Source organism: Lactuca virosa, chromosome 7 (assembly GCF_052849685.1).
Source record: "Lactuca virosa cultivar CGN04683 chromosome 7, Lactuca_virosa_CGN04683_v6, whole genome shotgun sequence".
NCBI lineage: Eukaryota > Viridiplantae > Streptophyta > Magnoliopsida > Asterales > Asteraceae > Lactuca > Lactuca virosa.
In genome coordinates, this window is record NC_136432.1 from 129,423,226 (window position 1) to 129,433,286 (window position 10,061).

Here is a 10,061-nt window from a genome sequence, read left to right on the forward strand (position 1 = left end):
AGGTCTGCTTCTAAGATTAGAAGTTGCCTTTGTTTAGTAGGATATTATTGGATATTCATTAAGGAATTCTCCAAGATCGCATTTCCTTTGACCCGATTGATGAAGAAGAATATCACCGATTGACCCTCCCCAAGGGTGTGGACGAATTTGTGGTTTACTATGATGAATCGATTTTGGTTCGGGGTGGAGTAAGGATGCAGATAGGCCATGTGATCACATACATTTCTAGATAACTAAAGCCTCATGAGTTGAATTATCCTACCCACGACATGGAGATGGAGGCAGTGGCTTTTCCCTAAAGATTTGGCGACATTATCAATATAGGTTTCGGTGTACAACTTACATGGACCATAAGAGCTTGATATATTTGATGGATCAGCCGGTCCTAAACATAAGGAAACGTAGGTGGCTCGACATGGTGAAAGACTATTATTGTGAGATCCTGTATCATTTAGGGAAGGCCAATATGGTGTTTGATGCTTTGAGTCGCACGGTGTAACGCTCGTAAGTTAGGTCTAGACAATTTAGATGATATATATATATATATATATATATATATATATATATATATATATATACATATACATATACATATATATATATATATATATATATATATATATATATATATATATATATATATATATATATATATATATATATATATATATATATAAAGAACGCTCAAATGTGACTTCGTATGGAAAAATTATGATTTTTCGAAATATCGCGTTCAAAACTATATGACAAAGTGTGTTGTAAAATATGAATCGTGGATAGGTTGCTTAATAGCCTAAGTGATCTAAATAAAAATCATAGTAATCTTAATTCTGAGAGTGTGCATATAAAAAACGTCTAAATCTGACTTCGTATAAGGAAGTGATGATTTTTCAAAGTTTCGTTGCGACATAGTACAACAATGTGTCACTTAGAAATCGAAACTAAAATAATTTGATTGTGATAAAAAAGAGAGTTGTAGACAAAACAATGTTAACGAGAGTTGAAGATCTCGTAAATATGAATTTTTCGATATAGAGACAGTCGAGAACGAAGTTCGTATGAAGGAGTTATGATATTGGCACGGACGTTAACCGTGTAATCTCTATAAAAATATGAATTTAACATAGAGTGAGAATTAGGTATTGGGATCAAACGTAAATTTGTATTAATCGGAAATATCTATGAGTGGATATAAAGAACTTTGAAAACGGAGTTCGTATGCGAAAGTTATGATTTTTTGAAGATTTGTGAAAATACTAGCATACGATAATGTGGCGGATTGAGAGCGTGTCACATGGAGAGGCGACAACCTCTTCTCCGATCCAACATATCGCCGTGACCCATTGAGCGAGTGAAACATGAATCTATAATGAGTCAACACGTGGAAGGTCGGCGGCGTCCGAAAAAGCATGGAGGCCCAACGACGATCGAACACGTTGCAACATCTTATGGGAGCAACATCACTAAGGAGTGGCTCGTCCATTGTCTGGAGGTGCGGTACGCCTCCCCCCAAAGTTTTATAAATAGAAGCCGAAAAATGGCTCATTTGCTAACAATTCTAAACCCTTTTTCTCTCTATTTTATCCTACCCTTGAGCCCCGATATATTTGAGACTTTGAGTACTTTAAAGAGGCGTTGTAGCGTTGGTAATCCCAACGAGATGACCTATTCAGAGTCGAACTGCCTACGAACTTTCCGACTCTTTGCTAGAAACATTGTATGTTAAGTTGCACTTATTATGCTTTACGTGTAACTTATATTTATATTCATAGTCGTTATTATGAATTTATAAATAAGATTTATCAGTGATTCCAAAAGATAATACTTATTGATCTACTTACAGGAGTGATATATAGGCTAGATCTAGTGAGGTGTTTAAAGTGGATTTTCCAAAGAGTATATATATATATATATATATATATATATATATATATATATATATATATATATATATTGACACACACACACACACACCCCAAACAGATCCTACCTTTGATATGATCTTATCAGGTTGTTTCTCGACGTATTCATTATGACTGTTGATAAATCTGGGGAATAGTTATAAAACCCATATAAACACGAACAAATATTGAAGCATAGTAATATTTTTATTTAGGTTATTTTAAGTCGTTAGGCAATGAACTATCCTAACCATGGATCTTCAACCTCAATCAGGTGATGACATAGTTACTTTCATGAACATGATTTAATACAAGTATTTATTAAAAGTATTAAATATAAGTTGAAAGTTTATATACGAATTAAATGCTTATCTAGAATATGTCTAAGATGTATATTTGATGACATACACTGTGTGACCTAGATATGGTTATGTATGTTTTAATGTGTATATATGATATTATTCAACGATAATAATAGAAGTATTAGAACTGAAATGATTAATGTATATTAGATGCCTAATACTCTGTGTGAAATATATACTCTAATGTGTATATATGATATTATTCAACGATAATAATTGAATGTTGATTACATGGATTTTAGTTTAGTCTAGTTTCTCAACTAAGGTGTACAAAGGATGTTTAGATTCAGTTAAGTTGGATAATATTAGTCATACTTACGGTTATGAACATCGCTCGGCGGTCGACTGACGTTAACCAATTAAACGGACTAGGCGAAGATTAATTGGGGACCATAAATTATTAATAAAATTATTTAAAAAACTTATTTAAAAATTTAATATATCCTAAAAAATAAGTATTTGAAAATTTAAAATTTTAAAATTTTGAAAATTTTAGTATACAATTTTAAAATTTGAAAACTTAAAAATTTGAAAATTTAAAATGTTGGTGTAATAGTTGAAAATTAAAAATTTTAATTTTTTAAATATTTTCCCGCAAACGCTCTAATCGTAATTAGTTCAAGTCCGTCAAATGATTAATTGCCGCCATCAGATTTCCGCAACACTGTTCATATTGTATACCGCGATAGTATCGCAAAGACTGTATTCACAATGAATAGTGAACTAGTCTAGTTACAAACAAAGGTTTTTCAAAGACATTTAGTTTGAGTTAAGTTGAAATAGTATTAGTTATATCCTGTTTTGGTATTACATAGGCAGGAAATATGTGTTTCTTACTGGTATGGTAATCGTGTCTAGTTATATATTAAGACCCAAAGAGATGCTTAGTTCAATTAACTTTTTATATTAGGTAGCATCATATTTAGGGTGTTTATGAGATTAGAACAGAGAGTGGAACTCTGTTCACTTGTGATATGGTGAGCGAAAGGGTACATACAGGAGAGCAATATTAGTATCCCCCATCTTCTTTTTAGATGACCTTCATGAGTTAACGTTTCCAGTTACAAAGTGATCGGATGAGCTTCATAGACTACCATATAGGGTGTACATGTATCAGACTACTACTAGGTTTGTCTGAGCCATCTAGACAGCCAGATAGGGGTGTGCAAAAAAACCGCAAAACCGAGTCGAACCGGCCGATCCCAAACTAAAAAAACCGAAACCGAAAAAAATCGAAACTAAAAAAATATGAAACCGAAAAAACCGGATATCAACGGGTCGGTTTTGGTTTGGATATTTAGGTATCCGCGGATAACCGATCCGAACCGCTTGATATATATATATATATATATATATATATATATATATATATATATATATATATATATATATATGAAAACCCTTTTATTCTCCTTCCTTCGAAATCAAAATTACCCACTTCCAACTACGCCACGTATCTCATCTTCCGACCGGCACAAAATAAAATCCACCGTCTAGCGTTCTCCTCTAACGATTTCGATAAGTTTCTTCCAAACGTTTCATTACTCTTGACCCCTAAGCCAATTTTCTCCTTAGAAGTTAAGAACAAATCCAATTTTTGATTTCCATTTCGACTTATACGAACTACACCATCGACAAAAAAGAACCGAATCTCAACCACGCAGAATCATCGTTTATGAGAATATGTCATCGTCTTCTTCCTCTTACAATCACTAAGCCCTAACACCGAATATTGAAAGTCAATCGACCCTCCGTTTGAAGAAAAAGGTAAGCACTTTCCTTTATCTATTGCATTTCGTCAATTCGACCTCATATTCATACTACGATTCTTCTGTTTTCCATATTTCTTCTTCCAGATTACCAATTTTAGCCAATACTGTGTTTTCTGTAAATGGGGAACCATTCAATTTAGGGTTTCATTGCAATTTTCTCCACGAAGATTATCCTGACAAACTGTGCTGGTAATCCCTCGACTTTCCTTCATTTCCTAACATGAAATGTTTAAAAAAAATCATAACTCGTTGGTTCAGGCCTCCAATTTGAATTCAACGTCTTCCTGCGCCCATGATTAGTTAATAATTAAATCCTTCTAATAGAACCAGATTCTATACTTTAGTTTCATAAAATTCCCCGAATTCGTCACCGAAAATATTCTGAATATTGATTCAAATAAGAACGACAACATGTATCTTTCTGCCTTTATCTCCTTTTTCCATCACACATATTCCCATTGGTATGTTTTCTACAAGAACCCTAAATTGATTTCAATTGTACTTTTCCTACTTCAATCTGTCGATGGATTTACTTTCCAAATTAAAACCTATTTGACTGGTGTTTTTTCTCCTATCTGCAAACTCCAATTCTAATTATGATTAACGATTACACATGGGAAAATAGATTCATTGAGTTTACATCTTTTCCAATTTTAATTATCATGAATGGTTGCAACAGGGGAAAATATTGCTGAGAGTTTGTTCCATTGGTTGCTTTACATTGTATAACTTTGAATTCAAGTATAAAAATGTCATATTTTTCCCACAAATGCATTGTTATTGCAATTTTATATTCCTTTTTGTTTTCAATCGTATAAAAGGTTGAATTAAATTCAATCAAACAAAGATATGTGAGTTACATATCAACACATCTTAAGTGTCCACATTAATTTTTAATTAGCCTTGGTTATTAAGGAATTATGGTTAACAATTTCATATGGAAAAAAGGATTCGAGTGACTTTACATCTTTTCCAATTCAAATTATCTTGAACAATTGCAACAAGGGAAAAAATTGTTGAAAGTTTGTTCCATTGGTTGCTTTGAATTCCAGTATATAAATCCTTAATAGAAATTGATGCGAAGATGAAAACATATGGAGGGTAAAGTTTTTATTGGTAAATCTGGGATATATGATAAACTGAAGGACAACTTTTTTTTTTAGTTTTATGTATCATGATTTAATTTAGCATTGCTCATGATTGTTCTTGCATTGATACAGATGGTTTAAATGGTGGTGCTATTGAAAAAGTAACAGGGGTAAGATAGACTTCTGATTACCAACCAATACTATTAAAATTATCACTTTTTCTGTTATATACTTCTTTTATCTATGAAAAGTTTCTCATTGTCTTAAATTAGTATGAACATTAATGAACCTTTGGAAAAGATGTAAAGTCACTGGTGTTTCAACGTTTGACCTTTTAACAATGCAATAAAACGATGAAAAACTAGCTGGGTATTTGATAACTGTAGTTCGGTAGTTATCATTTTTCATTTATCTTTGTATGGGATTTTATTGGTTTTATACAATGTTAATATCATTATTTATGGACCACCTAAATCTAAAACAAAGATTTATAATGAAAACATACAACAACAGTGAGAAGAAAAAAAATAATAAATAATAAACATGCACTTTTGATAGCATTTTGAAACATCGTATTTTCAGAGGTCAACTTAAGAAAAAATGTGAAGAGTAAGCAATGCTACATTTCTATGTTTATCATTTATGCATCATATTAAGTATTTCATCTGTCCCAGGAATAATGCAACTTTTGAATTTAATAAATGTTAAATAAATATACTTTTTACCAAGTCAATGGACTAATTTTGTGTACAACAATTAGTCTCACCTATTTTTTCGATTTTTAGATCTACAATTTTCTTAACGATCATAAACATAGTAGAATGCCAGTAGTTGATCTCTAACTCGAATATAAATTGGAAAATGCCGAATGCTAATTTCTTAAATCTTCATGGATCCATTTACATACATTTTTGATGATTTGTGCTATGTTACAATCAAATGAGATTTCATAATTTAAGTCGTACATTATGTCTTATTAAAAACTTGGAAACATCAACCAATCCCAATTCTGAATTCCCCCTAAGAGTTAAATAAAACCCAATCTGTATAGACCATTAAATCATCAACAATTAGAAAACGAGTAAAACGATCATTTTACATATTCATAATGTTTATTCAGGCCAAAAAATATTTGTTGTTAAAAAGAGACACAATCTTTATTTATACAACACTTACGTCAAAGATACATGATTTATCCGATGAGCACTTTATAGTTACAATCGAACATTGTATGAGGAGAAAAAATAACACACCGTGAAGAAAGGTCAATGAACATGAAGAAAAGGTCAATATATACTAATAAATATATACTAATAACTGATTGAATGAAGTTTTTAAAGAGTACTTTATGATTGTCGTTTAAGCACATAAGCAAGCATATTATCAATGAGATGATGTTCATTCTTATGGATGATTACAATAATAGCAAAAAAGATGAAATCTGACTTTAATTTAGTTGTTGATTATAACAAAATGTTTTCAATTTATTTTTTCTTATTCATGCCATTAACATTGAAAATCCATTAAATTATAACATCGTACTTTCATTTTTTTTAGCTATATAGACTTTTTCTATTAGTTTATAGTTCAATACATATCGATTGAAGGTAAACGGACAACAAGCTGCGCCGCTAGCCCTTTCTGGATGGCAAAACCAATTCTTTTGAAAACAACATTTGTGGATCTAGGAGATATGACATTAGAATGTATGACCCGCTGGACTCTATTGAGGAGCTCCACCGCCTCTGGTGCGAGAAAACCAAATGTATCGAATGCAAAAGGTACAAACACATGTTGATTTTCTATACATGCATTCTCGTGCTTAACCACTTTGCACGCAACGGCTTTCAAAGCGGCATACCCCACTGTGAAACTCCCGCTCCCCAAACCAACGAGAGGAGAAACCCCAGTAAGATCCACGCACGCATGCTTCCCTCCTATCCATCCAAAAACCAAAATGTCAGCCGGTCTAAGTGTAGACCTTTCGTCCTGCGGGTCCGTCAAAAAGTTCACTGGCGCTTCTTTCTTCACAGAAATACCAGCACGCCGACAAGCATCAAAGAGAACATCCCGAACCACATCACAAATACTTTTAGATAACGATATTAGAAATATACAAATTACTCTGCATGGGCCGTGCTTAGCACGAACCTCAAACAATTCTAGTATATATATTAAAAAAAGTATTATTCGTTTCCAATGATCTTCTATCCCAGTGTCCCTATTGTGCATTTGCTGAAGTTAAACCAATAACTACAACGAAACTGTGAAGAAATAACAAAAAAATATCAAAGCTTAAATTCACTTGAATGTACGTGTATGTTACGTTTACAAAGAATATACCAAAAGAACTCTTAGGTGACATCTAAATGGGTTAAAACTCATTTTCCCATATTTGCACTGATGGCCCTAAGATTTAGTTTTAAGCCTAAACTTAGTTTTAAGTCACATTTTATTACGCTCCTAAACAAAAATCAATATAGGCAATTCCAGTTTAGTTAATTTTGTTGTTTACAATGATCCATCTGAATAGATCTCGTGAGATCAATGTATTAGATCGGATATGTAAGAATCGACGAGATGGGGTAGATCGGATATAGATATGATATACATGTATTATGGATAACAATTGGTTTTGCAGGTTTTTTGATTGTAGGTTATTATCATAATAATATTGTGGGAATGAAAACTCTATCTATCTCATCAGGTTTCCCAACCTCACCCAGTCATTTTATATGCATCACATGTAGTGGTGTTAAGACTGCTGAAGACTTGAATAGGATACAAAATGATTAAAGAGAAGACCTACAATAGTGTTTAGAACCGTTAGGTCTTTACGCTATAACATATGTTGTCTATCGATTATGACATCCTTAGAGTTTTTATAAATTTGAGACAATCATTTGTACCTATAAGAATTGTAATATGTTGGGAATTTCCGCAAATAAAATATATTATGATCTTGAAAGTGTAAAAGAAAGTTTTTTTTTTGGTTCTAAAAATAGGGGGTGTTACACTTGTTATCATGGTATTAGTTTAAGCAAACTAGGAATTACGAGAATTTCTAGACTTAAACATAGATTGCTAAGTGATGATGGTGAGTATGTGTCTAGTATATCTTTGGTTGTATACCTAAATTGACCTAAGCACTAGAATCCTATAGGTTATAGGCCCTTGTAACTATTATGTGCGAATGAGATTTATTTTATAGCATGCCTTATGTTGAATACCTTACTGGTTTTGGTGCGCACTAGCATACTTTAGGAGAGATGATTTGACATCCCCAAATTTACGGTCTTTTTAATTTTTCTTCTATATGCTTATTTTAAATCAGACTGATCTTTGTAGATGTGGAATTTGTCCCATAAAAAGTATTTTACGAAGAATATGTTTTTCGTTGATTTATTAAAAACTTAGGATGTCATAACTGATACAAAACATAAGCATAAACATGCCTTACATCAATATTAAAGCATCCTATGAAGTCATTTAATCTCTCAGCAGATAAATACATTATCTATCAATATCTTCGTATGGTCACCTGTGATACAAAGAAACTGAGTGAGTCAGGCTGGGAAAACTAGTGAGTACATAGAGATGTCAATACCACAATATATATATATATATATATATATATATATATATATATATATATATATATATATATTAATTCCACAAAACCAACTGTTACCAAACAATATTTAGATGTGTCTCCAACTTGGATATCTATATACCTCATACCTACGCATACCCACCCCAGTTGATCCTCACATATCCTAGTCCATGATTATCAGGAAGAATTATCTCGCCTTATGTATAGTGTTTCTCATCTGTAAGATGACCAGACATACATTTTATACTTGTCTGATCTGGCCCCACCATTTCTAGTCATCCAAAAGATTATGCAGACATACCATTACTGTTTGCTGATCTGGACCCACCATTTCTGGTCATCCAAAAGATGGTACAGACATACCATTATAGTTTCCTGATTTGGAACCACCATTTATGGTCTTCCAAAATGGAACACGATTTGTACTTCGATACGTATTTCGTACCATCAACACCTGAAAGTGTCATGGAACAGAACTCTACTCTCCGTTCCTATCGTACACATGTATATCCTGAATGAGACTACCCGTTATCAAACTTAATTGAAGTACGAATTTATAATAAGTTTTATCTTTATTAACATGTATAACTACTAAACTCCCAATACCAACTTTGTTTAGACAACACTATCCTATCTTGTTGTATATATATTTAGCATAATGTATTTAGGCATTAATATACTTTTATTATTCTCTCTATTAATATTTATATTATTGTTATTATGTGATAATAGATATATATCTTTTAACATATATAGAACCATATCTGGTTCGTATGTAGTATATCCTCAAATACATTTCTAACACATAAACCAGGCAATGAGCATATATCTCATATACAAACTTTCTAACACATATTTAATAATTAAATTGATACTTTTATTAAAACCATGTTCACGAAAGGGACTATGCACTCACTTGATAAAAGTGGATGCCTCGGGATTTGGGCAGAACTTTGCCTTAGTACTTTATCTTTTCCTATGACGTGACCTAGATTCATATTACTAAGTCTTAGTCTTATATTTCTGGCGACTACTGAGAGTCTAGATTTCTCACTAATCCCAGTGTCTACATCAAGATCTATCAACTAAGGAAAAAAAGGTAGGACCATATCGAATGTAGGGTCTGTTTGGTATACAGATTATACTATTTGGAAATCCCACTTTAAACACCTCACTAAATCCAGCCTAGACATCATCCCTGTATGTAGATCAATCAGTACAATTACTTGGAATTATTGATAAATCTTATTTATAGGTTCATAATAACGACTTATAAATATAAATATAAGTTACAGTGAAATCAAAAGAGTGTAGCTTAACTTACA

At 32.1% G+C, this 10,061-nt stretch overlaps 1 long non-coding RNA gene across 1 annotated transcript; it reads left to right on the top strand.

The window, feature by feature from the left end:
* Positions 1-3,688: 3,688 nt before the first annotated feature.
* LOC145125627 (uncharacterized) lies at positions 3,689-5,503 on the top strand. The gene is made up of 3 exons (XR_013716079.1): positions 3,689-4,030; positions 4,120-4,224; positions 5,256-5,503. It is a non-coding gene; the product is annotated as an uncharacterized LOC145125627 (long non-coding RNA).
* The last annotated feature ends 4,558 nt before the right edge of the window (positions 5,504-10,061 follow it).